General features: G+C 49.3%; 1 protein-coding gene across 1 annotated transcript in view; it reads left to right on the top strand.

Moving 5' to 3' along the window:
- The window catches only part of KALRN (kalirin RhoGEF kinase), a 231188-nt gene that overhangs the window by 118196 nt on the left and 98327 nt on the right, over window positions 1-14665 (top strand).

Consider the following 14665-nt stretch of genomic DNA (forward strand, 5'->3'; position numbering starts at 1 on the left):
CTTCCATCCATCAGACAAGCAGCCTCCTCCAGACATTCTAAGTTCCCAGACCGGTCCTCTTTCTCATCTCTGTCTTCTCTGACCGTTCCTCTTCCTTATCTCCATCTTTTCTGACCAGTCCTCTTCCTTATCGCCATCTTCTCTGATCGGTCCACTTCCTTATCTTCATAGTCTCTGAACTAAAAGGCCGGTCAGGGAAATGGATTTCTGTTGAACCTTCTGTGTTCCAGCTTCCTGCATTATCTTGTCTTCCTCTCGTTGGAACTGTTGAAGGTTTTGAACGGTTGAGATTGATGGACGTGTGCCTTAGTTCCAAACCTTTTCTTTGACATTGAGTTTGCTCTGTACTCCGTGTATTATAAACATTTGCTATTTTTCCATAAAATCGTGTGTCCACCTCTTCTTTCCATACCAATGCTGCTGATCTCTTCCAGTCTATAGCAAGAAGCACTTTCTGCCTCTCAAATGAATAACTGCTTTGTAACTATCTGTAAGGGGGTAATTCTCCCCACTGACCACCATTGCAATGATCATTCATCCCTGAGACGTGAACCTTATTTTAAGGGCCCTTCAGATTAAAAAGTTTGAGAAAGGCTGTTCTAGGGTCTGGATCAGCTTCCCAGATGGTGACGTTTGTGGACCATGTCTGAGCTATGTGGATGGCATGGTCACTTGTAGCCTCCACCAGGTGGAGCATGTGACAGGGTGACCACACAGGAGTACTACTGTTAGACGGGACAAACCATTGTCAAATTATAACAGGAAGTGCCAGAACAGGGACTATCGTGAAAGGATCACTGGGAATCATAAAGGAGAAGGGGATCCGGGGACTTGTTAGTTCCTCAGCCACATATGGAGAGGAAAGAGGCACCTGACCCATCCTATGGTCACCACACCTGGTCTGGGCTCAGGGCTTTGCCTTTAGTTTGGTTTGTTGGTCATCTTAAAGTGAATGGTGACAATAGTGAAACCTCCAAAGCTGAGACTTTCACAATTCGTTCCCCTTGCCGTCGCCTTGGCTCTTATGAAGATAATTCTGATTACGGGAGGAATGCCAGTTATTGCCGCCTCAAGCTGGTCTGAGGGAATAGCAGTGTTGTCAGGTAAACCCCCCCTGGAGAGATTTGCCAAAAACACAAACCTGCTGAACAGGAACCAAGTGGTGACAAAAAACACAGCGGGGGACCGGCCTTAGCCTGAGGGCTGTTTATCCCAATACCAGCTTTCTGCCCCGGAGGCATGGATCCCACTGATGTGACTGGCCAGGAATGGGTCACTGCTCGCCCTTCCTGGTCACTACCTTTATGGTGTGTGCATCCTCTCATTGTATTGATCTGCGCTCTGAACTGTTAGAGACATTCATGTGCTGCTTGTGATAATGGGGACTACAAGAACCAGCACACCCTGTACTGCTAGAAAGGGATCAAGAGGTACCATCTGCCCACAGGTGATCCGTGATCTACCAGGCTATCTACACTTATCCCAAAAAATGTCAAAGATGAAAAATGACGGTCATCAAATCGAGCCAAATAGGAGGTGATCGAATATTTGTGACACCGGTAGACCTGCCAGCTGGGGCTTATTAGGGGGGGAGGGGGAAAGTTTAGAAATTTTGTCCAATAGGTTTTGTTCCCATGATCCCTCCTTCTCCCCAATGATCGAGGACCATTACCTCCTGCTGCCCCAATGCTAATATTGTGTGATCCCAACATAAACCCCCATGGACAGTTGGTTTGTGCAAAAGCCCAGTCCAGGTGTGGTGCCCATGGTATGGCGCTGTGTGCATGGTTCCTACAGCCCAGTCCAGGTGTGGTGCCCATAGGATGGCGCTGCGTGTTTGGTGGCCATAAGATTGCATACCGTGGGTGTGGTACCCATAGGATGGCGTTGTGTGTGTGTGTGTGTGGTGCCCATAGGATGGCGCTGTGTCTGTGGTGCCCATAGGATGGCGCTGTTTGTTTGGTGCCCATAAGATTGCATACCGTGGGTGTGGCACCCATAGGATGGCGTGTGTGTGTGGTGCCCATAGGATGGCGCTGTGTGTTTGGTGCCCATAAGATTGCCCATAAGATTGCATACCATGGGTTTGGTGCCCATGGTATGGCACTGTGTGCATGGTGCCTACAGCCCAGGTGTGGTGCTTATAGGATGGTGCTGTGTGTAGTGCTTCAATAGCCCTGTGTGCAGGGTGCTCTTAACCCAGGCCAGGTGCAGTGCCCATAAGATGGCACTGTGTATGTGTTTCCAATAGGTTGGCATATCACCAGCTTTTTGCTGTGCCCTGTATGTGAGGACGGTGTATCTGGCTGTACAGAATATCTGCTGTAATCCGGCATTAGTCGGTGACTCGTCCAGCTGGTGAGGAGGTTGTAGAAGTGGCAGCTCTGGGCTCAGCATTTCCAGGATAATCCGTCCAATAGAATCATTTCCAGGACTCGGCTCTTTCCCCGAGTGTGAGAATCATATCCACTAATCCAGCTGATGGAAAGAGTGAGCGGGATCCCCCCATAATCTGTGGTCACACTGCAGGAAATCCCCCATCATCCCTATGTCACTGCGACAGCCGCTCACCCAAGACTCCCATCAGAGAATACGGTCAGAGACTGCAGACATAGTACAGGAGATGATCAGAGACTGCAGACATGGTACAGGAGATGATCAGAGACTGCAGACATAATACAGGAGATGGTCAGAGACTGCAGACATAGTACAGGAGATGATCAGAGACTGCAGACATAGTACAGGAGATGATCAGAGACTGCAGACATAGTACAAGAGATGATCAGAGACTGCAGACATAATACAGGAGATGATCAGAGACTGCAGACATAATACAGGAGATGATCAGAGACTGCAGACATAATACAGGAGATGATCAGAGACTGCAGACATAATACAGGAGATGATCAGAGACTGCAGACATAATACAGGAGATGATCAGAGACTGCGGACATAGTACAGGAGATGATCAGAGACTGCAGACATAATACAGGAGATGGTCAGAGACTGCAGACATAGTACAGGAGATGGTCAGAGACTGCAGACATAGTACAGGAGATGATCAGAGACTGCAGACATAATACAGGAGATGATCAGAGACTGCAGACATAGTACAGGAGATGATCAGAGACTGCAGACATAGTACAGGAGATGATCAGAGACTGCGGACATAGTACAGGAGATGGTCAGAGACTGCAGACATAGTACAGGAGATGATCAGAGACTGCAGACATAGTACAGGAGATGATCAGAGACTGCAGACATAGTACAGGAGATGATCAGAGACTGCAGACATAATACAGGAGATGATCAGAGACTGCAGACATAGTACAGGAGATGATCAGAGACTGCAGACATAATACAGGAGATGATCAGAGACTGCGGACATAGTACAGGAGATGATCAGAGACTGCAGACATAATACAGGAGATGATCAGAGACTGCAGACATAATACAGGAGATGGTCAGAGACTGCAGACATAGTACAGGAGATGGTCAGAGACTGCAGACATAATACAGGAGATGGTCAGAGACTGCAGACATAATACAGGAGATGATCAGAGACTGCAGACATACTACAGGAGATGATCAGAGACTGCAGACATAATACAGGAGATGGTCAGAGACTGCAGACATAGTACAGGAGATGATCAGAGACTGCAGACATAGTACAGGAGATGATCAGAGACTGCGGACATAGTACAGGAGATGGTCAGAGACTGCTAGAGATCACGGACATCTCAGGCCTCTGGAAAGTCTCATTCAGTCAGAAGATGAGATGATAAATACAGAATATTATTGTTCAGTCATTATCCTCCACCTGCTATAAATCTCATCTCTGCTAATTATCGCCATCAATGTGAGGGATTTATGATGTGTGACACTCAGCGCCGCGTCACCTCATCACAAAAGAAGGCGACTCACCGGTGTACTTGTGCCATGTCTGCAATCCTGAATTCCGATGATTTCATCATTTTACTGAACTCCGTGCTGATATGTGGAACATAAAAGAATGCAGCTCTGTCATTAGCATTAAATACAAGCTGTCCCCGAATGTGACCTGGTATCAACCTATTGCTGTCCCTGTACAGCAGGGCTAGAGTGTGAGAGGAAGAAGCAGCACAAGAAGCCAATTGGTTCACGTGCTGACAAAGAGCACGCTGATAGGAGGAGAGAGCGGAGTGACAGAGAGATGAGCTCATCGCAGTGCTGCTTCTCTTTTCACTGTCCAATCACAGACAGATCCAGGATGACCTGGGATAAGAGGAAGTGGGTTGAATAATGCTGGCCCACCAGACTGGGGGGGCATCTAGTGACAGAAAGAAGAAATGCAGGATAAATCCTTGGACTGAAAATGAATATTGCAGCAAACACTTTTTATTTTATATTTTTTTATTTTATTTTTTTTTTTTATGGGCTGTTAATTGTTACCTTGATGTTTTTGGCAGGCGTGCTGATAGATCGGTGGTTACTGGCATGTTGAATCACATAATTCACACAGGTAACACACCAAGATAAGGATCATTATTATTACTTATTTATTTATTTTAAGGTTCCATAACATACAAGGAAACCGTTTTCCAGATATAGCATGCCACAAAGCAGTTCATAAATACATTTTTAAGGATTGCTATTCACAGTAAATTTTGAGATTGTACGTACTGTAGTTGAGGAGGTCCATAAAGCTATCCAATGCTTGTGGTGTACTGGTCCACATGATTAATATATCATCTATATATCTAAGCCACACCAGCGCGTGGCTGGCTAGGGCCTCACTGGGAAAAAAACGTCACATTCCCAACCCCCCCCCCAGGTACAAATTGGCGTGAGCCGGGGCCAGAACAAGTGCCCATGGAAACGCCCTGTACCTGGAGGTAGAGGTAGTGGGATCCATTAAATGTGAACCAATTATGCGTAAGAAGGAAAGATAGTAGTTTTGAAAGGGAAAGCTCTTTAGATAGTAGTTTCGAAAGGGAAAGCTCTTTACTCCAGCATTGTGAGGGCTTCCACGTCCAAGGTCACGGGCAGGGCGTCGGGAGGGACAGCCAAACCCTCAATGTGCTTGAGGAGATCAAGGGTGTCCCGGACAAAGGATGGCAGACGTATCACGTGTGGGGTAAAAAAAAAAAAAAAAATCAATGAGCCTACTGGCATTCTCAGTAAGTGATCCTATGCCGGATTCTATAGGTCTTCTTGGTGGGACATGCGAGTCCTTGTGTATCTTAGGTAGTGAGTAAAACGTGAAAAAGAAAAAAATATGCGCTGTGCTTCAGTAATATATTCTAAAAAGACTGAAGCAACTCTAATGCGGCGTACACACGGTCGGACTTTTCGCCTACAAAAGTCCGACGGACCAAAGCCGGCGGACAATCCGATCGTGTGTGGGCTTCCCCGGACTTTCAGCGGGCTTTTCCAGCCTCAGATCTGACGGACTTTAGATTTGGAACATGCTTCAAATCTTTACGTCGTAACTCCGCCGGACCCAGAAATCCGCTCGTCTGTGTGCTGGTCCGACGGACAAAAACCCGACGCTAGGGCAGCTATTGGCTACTGGCTATCAACTTCCTTATTTTAGTCCGGTGTACGTCATCACGTACGAATCCGTCGGACTTTTGTGGGATCGTATGTAGGCAAGTCCGCTCGTTAGAAAGTCCGCCGCAAGTCCGTCGAAAGTCTGTCGGACGGGCTGTCGGAGCTTTTGTAGCCGAAAAGTCCGACCGTGTGTACGCGGCATAAGTGTACAAATTAAAATTCAACAATCCTTGCCACTCCTATAGATATAAAGTGCAAAAATACAACCAAAAAGGTTAGAAATTAGAAAGTATAAGCATTCATAATGTACATCAAATATAAACAGTGCTGGGTACTCTATATAAGACACCATAAGTGCCCCAACAATGTACAACAAATAATTAAAGTGCATAAATAGACATAACCAGTGCTAAAATGCTTCATATAAGACTCCGTAAGCGTCCCAATGGTTAATTCCAAAAAAAAACTGTGAAAAAGTCCTATATGGCACTCCAAAACGAATGCGTGCAGGTGAGATCCAAGTGTGATAACGTTCGTCATGCTGAGATATCCTTAGTGCTGCACAACATGCTCCGGTGCACCTCAGTGGCCCCCTTAGGCTAATCTGCTCACCTCAGGGCGTGTGACTCCGCTGCTACCCTGAGTCCAAACACGCTTTGGAGCCACCCCTGGGCTCAGTGCTGATATCAGAGATGCTCCTCCAGCTGGATTCAATGCAGCTGTAGCAAACAGAGTAGAGACAGACAAATCATGCTTATTGGAAAGCAAGGTATAGGACTTTTTCACAGTTTTTTTGGAATTAACCATTGTGACGCTTACGGGGTCTTATATGAAGCATTTAACACTGGTTATGTCTATTTATGCACTTTAATTATTTGTTGTACATTTTTGGGGCACTTATGGTGTCTTATATAGAGTACCCAGCACTGTTTATATTTGATGTACATTATTAATGCTTATACTTTCTAATTTTGCACTGTGCACCTTTTTGGTTGTATTTTTGCACTTTGTATCTATAGGAGTGGCAAGGATTGTTGAATTTTAATTTGTACACTTAGAGCCCTTTCTCACTGGGGCGGGGGGTGGCGTCGGCGGTAAAATAATAATAGCGGCGTTTTACCGTCGGTATGCGGCCGCTAGCGGGACAGTTTTACCCCCCCGCTAGCGGCTGAGAAAGGGTTAAATACCACCGCAAAGCGCCTCTGCGGAGGCGCTTTGCCGGCGGTATAGCTGCGCCGTCCCATTGATTTCAATGGGAAGGAGCGGTAAAGGAGCGCTATTCACACCGCTCCTTCACCGCTCCGAAGATGCTGCTGGCAGGACTTTTTTTTCCGTCCTGCCAGCACATCGCTCCAGTGTGGAAACCCTCGGGGGCTTTCACACTGGATACGCAGCAGCGGCACTTTCGGGTCGGTTTGCAGGCGCTATTATTAGCGCAATAGCGCCTGCAAACCGCCCCAGTGTGAAAGGGCTCTTAGAGTTGTTTCAGTCTTTTTAGAATATATTACTGAAGCACGGCGCATATTTTTTTCTTTTTCACATTTGACGCGGTAAATGAGACGTGATCCGCGCACGCAGCTATAAGTAACATACATTGGGCACAGGATCAGTGTGGCTCACAAGATTTATCCACAGTGAGTAAAACGTGGCTGTCCGGGGGAATTTGCTATTGCGATATGCATGGGTATCTAGATCAAGAAGTCCTGTAAGAAAGGCATCGCCTATCAAGGATTTATATTCATTTATAAAGCGTTTAGTAGAGATCATCGCAATCCTGCGATACCGGGACTCATTCGCCAGAAGATCCGTGCACTTTTTGGTATATAGTTTGTTGGTAAGTAAAACAATATTCCCACCTTTGTCGGCCTGTTTAATCGCCAGGTCCGGATGATTCCGTAACCTGGTGATAGCTTGTAATTGTTGGACGGATAGATTTTAGGACATAAGATCCAAAACCTAGATGTTTAATGTCACTGATGGTAGCCATCAAAAAGGCCCAAATGTGGGGATTGATGGTGAGATCCGGAAATTTGCTGGATTTGGGTTGAAACAGGTATGGACACTGGTGGGGGGGGGGGTGCTGATTCTTCGGCGTCTATGGTAGGTATCGCGGGTCCAGAGGTCTCACTCTCCTCTAAAAGCAGGATGAGATCTGTAAATGCACCAAACTCCTCCGTTGCAAAATGTTTGATACTTTCTGAAAGCTCCCTATCCTGTTTGGAACGTATCCGGTCATGATCAAACAAAGATTTGAAAGAATTTGAGAAACGAAGATAAGTTCGTTTTCTAGTAAATAGATAAGAAGTCTTTAATGGTGTCGTATTTGTCCAACTGAAATGTTGGGCAAAAGCTTAGCCCATATCTCAAAAGGTCAAGATCATCCTGTGAAAAAGTGTAGGGAGTGAGGTTGATAATGTTTAATTCTACGTGTGAAGGGTTTGGGTCGCTACCAACGGAAACTTTGTAGCTTGTGATCCTGTAAGTGCTAAATGTGGGTCAAGTGTACTTTGTTTGGTAGCTATCAACAAAGGAGTCACAAGGTTAGGTGATAACAATGAACGTGCTCAACAAAGAACGTGCCAAGGGGTTATCGGTGTTGGGGAGTCCAACAGAAGTGGGATTCGTGGTTACAACATGCGTGTTGGTGGAATTGTTTTGTAGCAGATTCTACCCTAGCCTGTCAATATACTGCCCTAGCCTGTCCATATACTGCCCTAGCCTGTCCATATACTGCCCTAGCCTGTCCATATACTGCCCTAGCCTGTCCATATACTGCCCTAGCCTGTCCATATACTGCCCTAGCCTGTCCATATACTGCCCTAGCCTGTCTATATACTGCCCTAGCCTGTCCATATACTGCCCTAGCCTGTCCATATACTGCCCTAGCCTGTCTATATACTGCCCTAGCCTGTCCATATACTGCCCTAGCCTGTCCATATACTGCCCTAGCCTGTTCATATACTGCCCTAGCCTGTCCATATACTGCTCTAGCCTGTCCATATACTGCTCTAGCCTGTTCATATACTGCCCTAGCCTGTCCATATACTGCCCTAGCCTGTCTATATACTGCCCTAGCCTGTCTATATACTGCCCTAGCCTGTCCATATACTGCCCTAGCCTGTCCATATACTGCCCTAGCCTGTCTATATACTGCCCTAGCCTGTCTATATACTGCCCTAGCCTGTCCATATACTGCCCTAGCCTGTCCATATACTCTGCCCTAGCCTGTCCATATACTCTGCCCTAGCCTGTCCATATACTCTGCCCTAGCCTGTCTATATTCTGCCCTAGCCTGTCTATATTCTGCCCTAGCCTGTCTATATACTGCCCTAGCCTGCCTATATACTGCCCTAGCCTGCCTATATACTGCCCTAGCCTGCCTATATACTGCCCTAGCCTGCCTATATTCTGCCCTAGCCTTTCTATATACTGCCCTAGCCTGTCCATATACTCTGCCCTAGCCTGTCCATATACTCTGCCCTAGCCTGTCCATATTCTGCCCTAGCCTGTCTATATTCTGCCCTAGCCTGTCTATATTCTGCCCTAGCCTGCCTATATACTGCCCTAGCCTGCCTATATACTGCCCTAGCCTGCCTATATACTGCCCTAGCCTGCCTATATTCTGCCCTAGCCTTTCTATATTCTGCCCTAGCCTGTCTATATTCTGCCCTAGCCTGTCTATATACTGCCCTAGCCTGCCTCTATACTGCCCTAGCCCACCCCTTGGAATTGAACATAATACTATGTCATATAATCAAGGTGCTGTTTGTTCCATGTAAATCTGACTTCCTGATAGATTTAATTTTAGTTTTATTATCATGATATAAAATAATGGATGTGAGGGCCTTTTGGTGGTAGGTTTTCTTTTTTTTTTTTTTCTTTTTTGGGGGGGGGTTCAGCATTTCATTCTTGGACCCAGGAAGCACAATGTCTTGGGCCAGCCCTGTCGCTCTGTTTAATTTTTTGGCACAGAGCAGCCCAGATCCTCCACTTCTCGGCTGCCTCTTCTGCTCTCCTGGCCCCTTCCTCCTGTCGAGTGCCCCCGCAGCTAGCAGCTTGCTATGGGGGGGGGCACCCGAGCCGAGTCACAGCTCCCTGTGTCAATTCAGACGTGGAGCCCTGGTTTGGCTCCGCCCCCTCTCTCTCCTGATTGGCTAACTGGCTTTGATTGACAGCAACGGGAGCCAAAGGCGCTGCTGCTGTGTTTCAGCCAATCAGGAGGGAGAGTCCTGGATGGTCGAGGGACTCGTGGACGTTGCTGGACAGAGATGGGACTCGGGTAAGTATTGGGGGGGGGGGCTGCTGCACACAACTGCTTGCCGACCGCTCGCTGGCAGCAGAATGGCACTCCTGCGTGAATCGCCGTAGCTGTACGGTGGGCGTTTTAGGGAGTATAGGGCCACACCCGCCGCGTGACGTACTAGCCTCGTGCGCGTGGCCGGCGGCTACCCACGATTGCTCCTGAGAAAGAGAGAACGGAGATCTGTCAATGTACACCGACAGATCTACGTTCTGTCTGGGGTGAGGAGAGCGATCTTCTGTTCCTACTGCTTAGGAACAACAATCGGTCTCCTCCCCCAGGCAGTCCCATCCCCCCCACAGTTAGAATCACTCCCCAGGTAACACATTTAATCCCTTGATCGCCCCCTAGTGTTAATCCCTTCTCTGCCAGTGACATTTATACAGTAATCAATGGCTATTTATAGCTCTGATCGCTGTATAAATGTCAATGGTCTCAAAATAGTGTGAAAAGTGTCCGATCTGTTGGCCGCAATGTCGCAGTCCCAATTAAAATCGCAGATCACCGCTATTACTAGTAAAAAAAAATAATAATAATAAAAATCCTATAAATCTATTCCCTATTTTGTTGTATTTTGTTTTTTACCAAAAATATGTAGAAGAATACATATCGGCCTAAACCGATGAAGAAATTCGTTTTCTTTTTATATATTTTTTGGGGGATATTTATTATAGCAAAAAGTAAAAAATTGTCAAATTTTTTCAAAATTGTTGGTCTTTTTTTGTTTATAGCGCAAAAAATAAAAACCGCAGCGGTGATCAAATACCACCAAAATAAAGCTCTATTTGTGGGGAAAAAAAAAGGATGTCAATTGTGTTTGGGTACAGCGTCGCGCGACCGCGCAATTGTCAGATAAAGCAACAAAGTGCCGTATCCCAAAAAAATGGCCTGGTCATTAAGGGGGTAAATTCTTGCAGGGCTGGAGTGGTTAATGCACAGAATGCACCTTCTTCCTTTACAACCCAGTGGCGGCCGCTCCATTAGGGGCGCAGGGGCCTGCCACCCTAATCCATGCGCCCGACCCCTGATCTACATGCAGGGCACCGGACGCATTGATTTCAATGTTTTCTTTTTTTTTTTTTTTTGAAGCACATGATTGGAGCCTGAGGCTCTAATTGGCTTAAAAAAAGGGTGTTCTCGGGGCGCAGAACACTGTGCCCCGAGCACACCCAGTTGTGTGACAATAGCAAATTAATATTCATTTTTGTCTTCCTGATTCTCGTCCTGGAAAATCAGACAGCGGGTGTTAAGACCTGATTGGTCGAGAGGAGAAAAGACCATATTGGCCGCCGAGGGGGAGAAGCAGGGAGAAGCCGCCGAGGAGGAGAAGCAGGGGGAAGCCGCCGAGGAGGAGAAGCAGGGGGAAGCCGCCGAGGAGGAGAAGCAGGGGGAAGCCGCCGAGGAGGAGAAGCAGGGGGAAGCCGCCGAGGAGGAGAAGCAGGGGGAAGCCGCCGAGGGGGAGAAGCAGGGGGAAGCCGCCGAGGAGGAGAAGCAGGGGGAAGCCGCCGAGGGGGAGAAGCAGGGGGAAGCCGCCGAGGGGGAGAAGCAGGGGGAAGCCGCCGAGGGGGAGAAGCAGGGGGAAGCCGCCGAGGGGGAGAAGCAGGGGGAAGCCGCCGAGGAGGAGAAGCAGGGGGAAGCCGCCGAGGGGGAGAAGCAGGGGGAAGCCGCCGAGGGGGAGAAGCAGGGGGAAGCCGCCGAGGGGGAGAAGCAGGGGGAAGCCGCCGAGGGGGAGAAGCAGGGGGAAGCCACGGAGGAGGAGAAGCAGGGGGAAGCCACCGAGGAGGAGAAGCAGGGGGAAGCCGCCGAGGGGGAGAAGCAGGGGGAAGCCACGGAGGAGGAGAAGCAGGGGGAAGCCACCGAGGAGGAGAAGCAGGGGGAAGCCGCCGAGGAGGAGAAGCAGGGGGAAGCCGCCGAGGGGGAGAAGCAGGGGGAAGCCGCCGAGGGGGAGAAGCAGGGGGAAGCCGCCGAGGGGGAGAAGCAGGGGGAAGCCGCCGAGGGGGAGAAGCAGGGGGAAGCCGCCGAGGAGGAGAAGCAGGGGGAAGCCGCCGAGGGGGAGAAGCAGGGGGAAGCCGCCGAGGGGGAGAAGCAGGGGGAAGCCGCCGAGGGGGAGAAGCAGGGGGAAGCCGCCGAGGGGGAGAAGCAGGGGGAAGCCGCCGAGGGGGAGAAGCAGGGGGAAGCCGCCGAGGGGGAGAAGCAGGGGGAAGCCGCCGAGGAGGAGAAGCAGGGGGAAGCCGCCGAGGAGGAGAAGCAGGGGGAAGCCGCCGAGGAGGAGAAGCAGGGGGAAGCCGCCGAGGGGGAGAAGCAGGGGGAAGCCGCCGAGGGGGAGAAGCAGGGGGAAGCCGCCGAGGGGGAGAAGCAGGGGGAAGCCGCCGAGGGGGAGAAGCAGGGGGAAGCCGCCGAGGGGGAGAAGCAGGGGGAAGCCGCCGAGGGGGAGAAGCAGGGGGAAGCCGCCGAGGAGGAGAAGCAGGGGGAAGCCGCCGAGGAGGAGAAGCAGGGGGAAGCCACGGAGGAGGAGAAGCAGGGGGAAGCCACCGAGGAGGAGAAGCAGGGGGGAAAGGGATTTGGACTGTCAGGTTGGACCCACCAAAGTGGGGGGTGTGTTTGACTGGTGGACTGACCGGGAGGGGGGGTGGTTGGTTCGTTTAATGCCCCCCAAAATAAATCGAGCACCAGCCGCCACTGTTGCACCCACTTAAGGAATCTCTGTGAAGTCTAACGTTAGAGGAAACTGCGCAGTCCATGTGTCTTGCAGGGTGTGCCTTATTTTCACCAAATTTGGTTTGGCCCAATGAATGTAGAGGTGGGCGGAGCAATGAATGTCTTGTTGGTGAAATGATTGGTCGGGGATCTCATTGTTTCCTGTGGAACAGTAAAGCGCAGTCACTGTGTGGTCTGTATGGGGGTGTCATGGCGTCTCCTCTGTACACTTAGTAACAAGATGTATAAAACATGAACACAGAGATAAGAGATTTCCATAAAACGGATACTTTGTATCTGTAATAGATGGACACTTCCCCTTGAACTTTGTACAATAAAGAAATGATGGGAGTAATTATTTTACATAATGGTAATTGGGTATCAGCGCTGTGCGGGGGGGGGGGGGATGGGACAGTGGGCCTTTCATCCGCAGGCCTCAGTCCCGGGCCCCGTGTCACACAGTCCGGGGCCCCTTATCTGGCTGCCCTGTGGGGACGGCACACAAAAGCCGCCTTATCCCGGGAGCTGCGCACACCATTAAATCGCCCCTCTGTTCTACTTCAGGCATTGGGGGGGCAGGAAGGGGGGGGTGTACATTTCCTGCTGGAATAATTCCACCGAAATTCTTCCCCATAAAATACAAATATAAAATCATAATAAATATTTACATTTCATCTTGTCATCGATTAACATGCACAACGCCGCCTTCTGATTGGACAATCCTTAAATCTTGTTAGAACTGCAATAAACTGCCATTGGGCCCAATACATTAAAGAAAGCCTGTGCTGGAAGGACCGGCTCAGTGATCTCTGTACAGCACTGCGGTATATGTCAGAGCTATATAAATGTATAATAATAATAGCGTGTGACTGTGGGGGAGGGGACATTAGAGTGTAAGCTCCTCTGTATAGAGACTGATGTGACTGTGGGGGAGGGGACAATAGAGTGTAAGCTCCTCTGTATAGAGACTGATGTGACTGTGGGGGAGGGGACATTAGAGTGTAAGCTCCTCTGGTACAGAGACTGATGTGACTGTGGGGGGAGGGGACATTAGAGTGTAAGCTCCTCTGGCACAGAGACTGATGTGACTGTGGGGGAGGGGACATTAGAGTGTAAGCTCCTCTGTATAGAGACTGATGTGACTGTGGGGGGAGGGGACATTAGAGTGTAAGCTCCTCTGTACAGAGACTGATGTGACTGTGGGGGGAGGGGACATTAGAGTGTAAGCTCCTCTGTATAGAGACTGATGTGACTGTGGGGGAGGGGACATTAGAGTGTAAGCTCCTCTGGTACAGAGACCGATGTGACTGTGGGGGAGGGGACATTAGAGTGTAAGCTCCTCTGTATAGAGACTGATGTGACTGTGGGGGAGGGGACATTAGAGTGTAAGCTCCTCTGTATAGAGACTGATGTGACTGTGGGGGAGGGGACAATAGAGTGTAAGCTCCTCTGTATAGAGACTGATGTGACTGTGGGGGGAGGGGACATTAGAGTGTAAGCTCCTCTGTACAGAGACTGATGTGACTGTGGGGGGAGGGGACATTAGAGTGTAAGCTCCTCTGTATAGAGACTGATGTGACTGTGGGGGAGGGGACATTAGAGTGTAAGCTCCTCTGGTACAGAGACCGATGTGACTGTGGGGGAGGGGACATTAGAGTGTAAGCTCCTCTGTATAGAGACTGATGTGACTGTGGGGGAGGGGACATTAGAGTGTAAGCTCCTCTGTATAGAGACTGATGTGACTGTGGGGGGAGGGGACATTAGAGTGTAAGCTCCTCTGTATAGAGACTGATGTGACTGTGGGGGGAGGGGACATTAGAGTGTAAGCTCCTCTGTATAGAGACTGATGTGACTGTGGGGGAGGGGACATTAGAGTGTAAGCTCCTCTGTACAGAGACTGATGTGACTGTGGGGGGAGGGGACATTAGAGTGTAAGCTCCTCTGTATAGAGACTGATGTGACTGTGGGGGATGGGACATTAGAGTGTAAGCTCCTCTGTATAGAGACTGATGTGACTGTGGGGGAGGGGACATTAGAGTGTAAGCTCCTCTGTACAGAGACTGATGTGACTGTGGGGGAGGGGACATTAGAGTGTAAGCTCCTCTGTACAGAGACTGATGTGACTGTGGGGGAGGG

The sequence above is a fragment of the Aquarana catesbeiana genome, linkage group LG06 (genome assembly GCF_042186555.1).
Source record: "Aquarana catesbeiana isolate 2022-GZ linkage group LG06, ASM4218655v1, whole genome shotgun sequence".
Classification (NCBI taxonomy): Eukaryota; Metazoa; Chordata; class Amphibia; order Anura; family Ranidae; genus Aquarana; species Aquarana catesbeiana.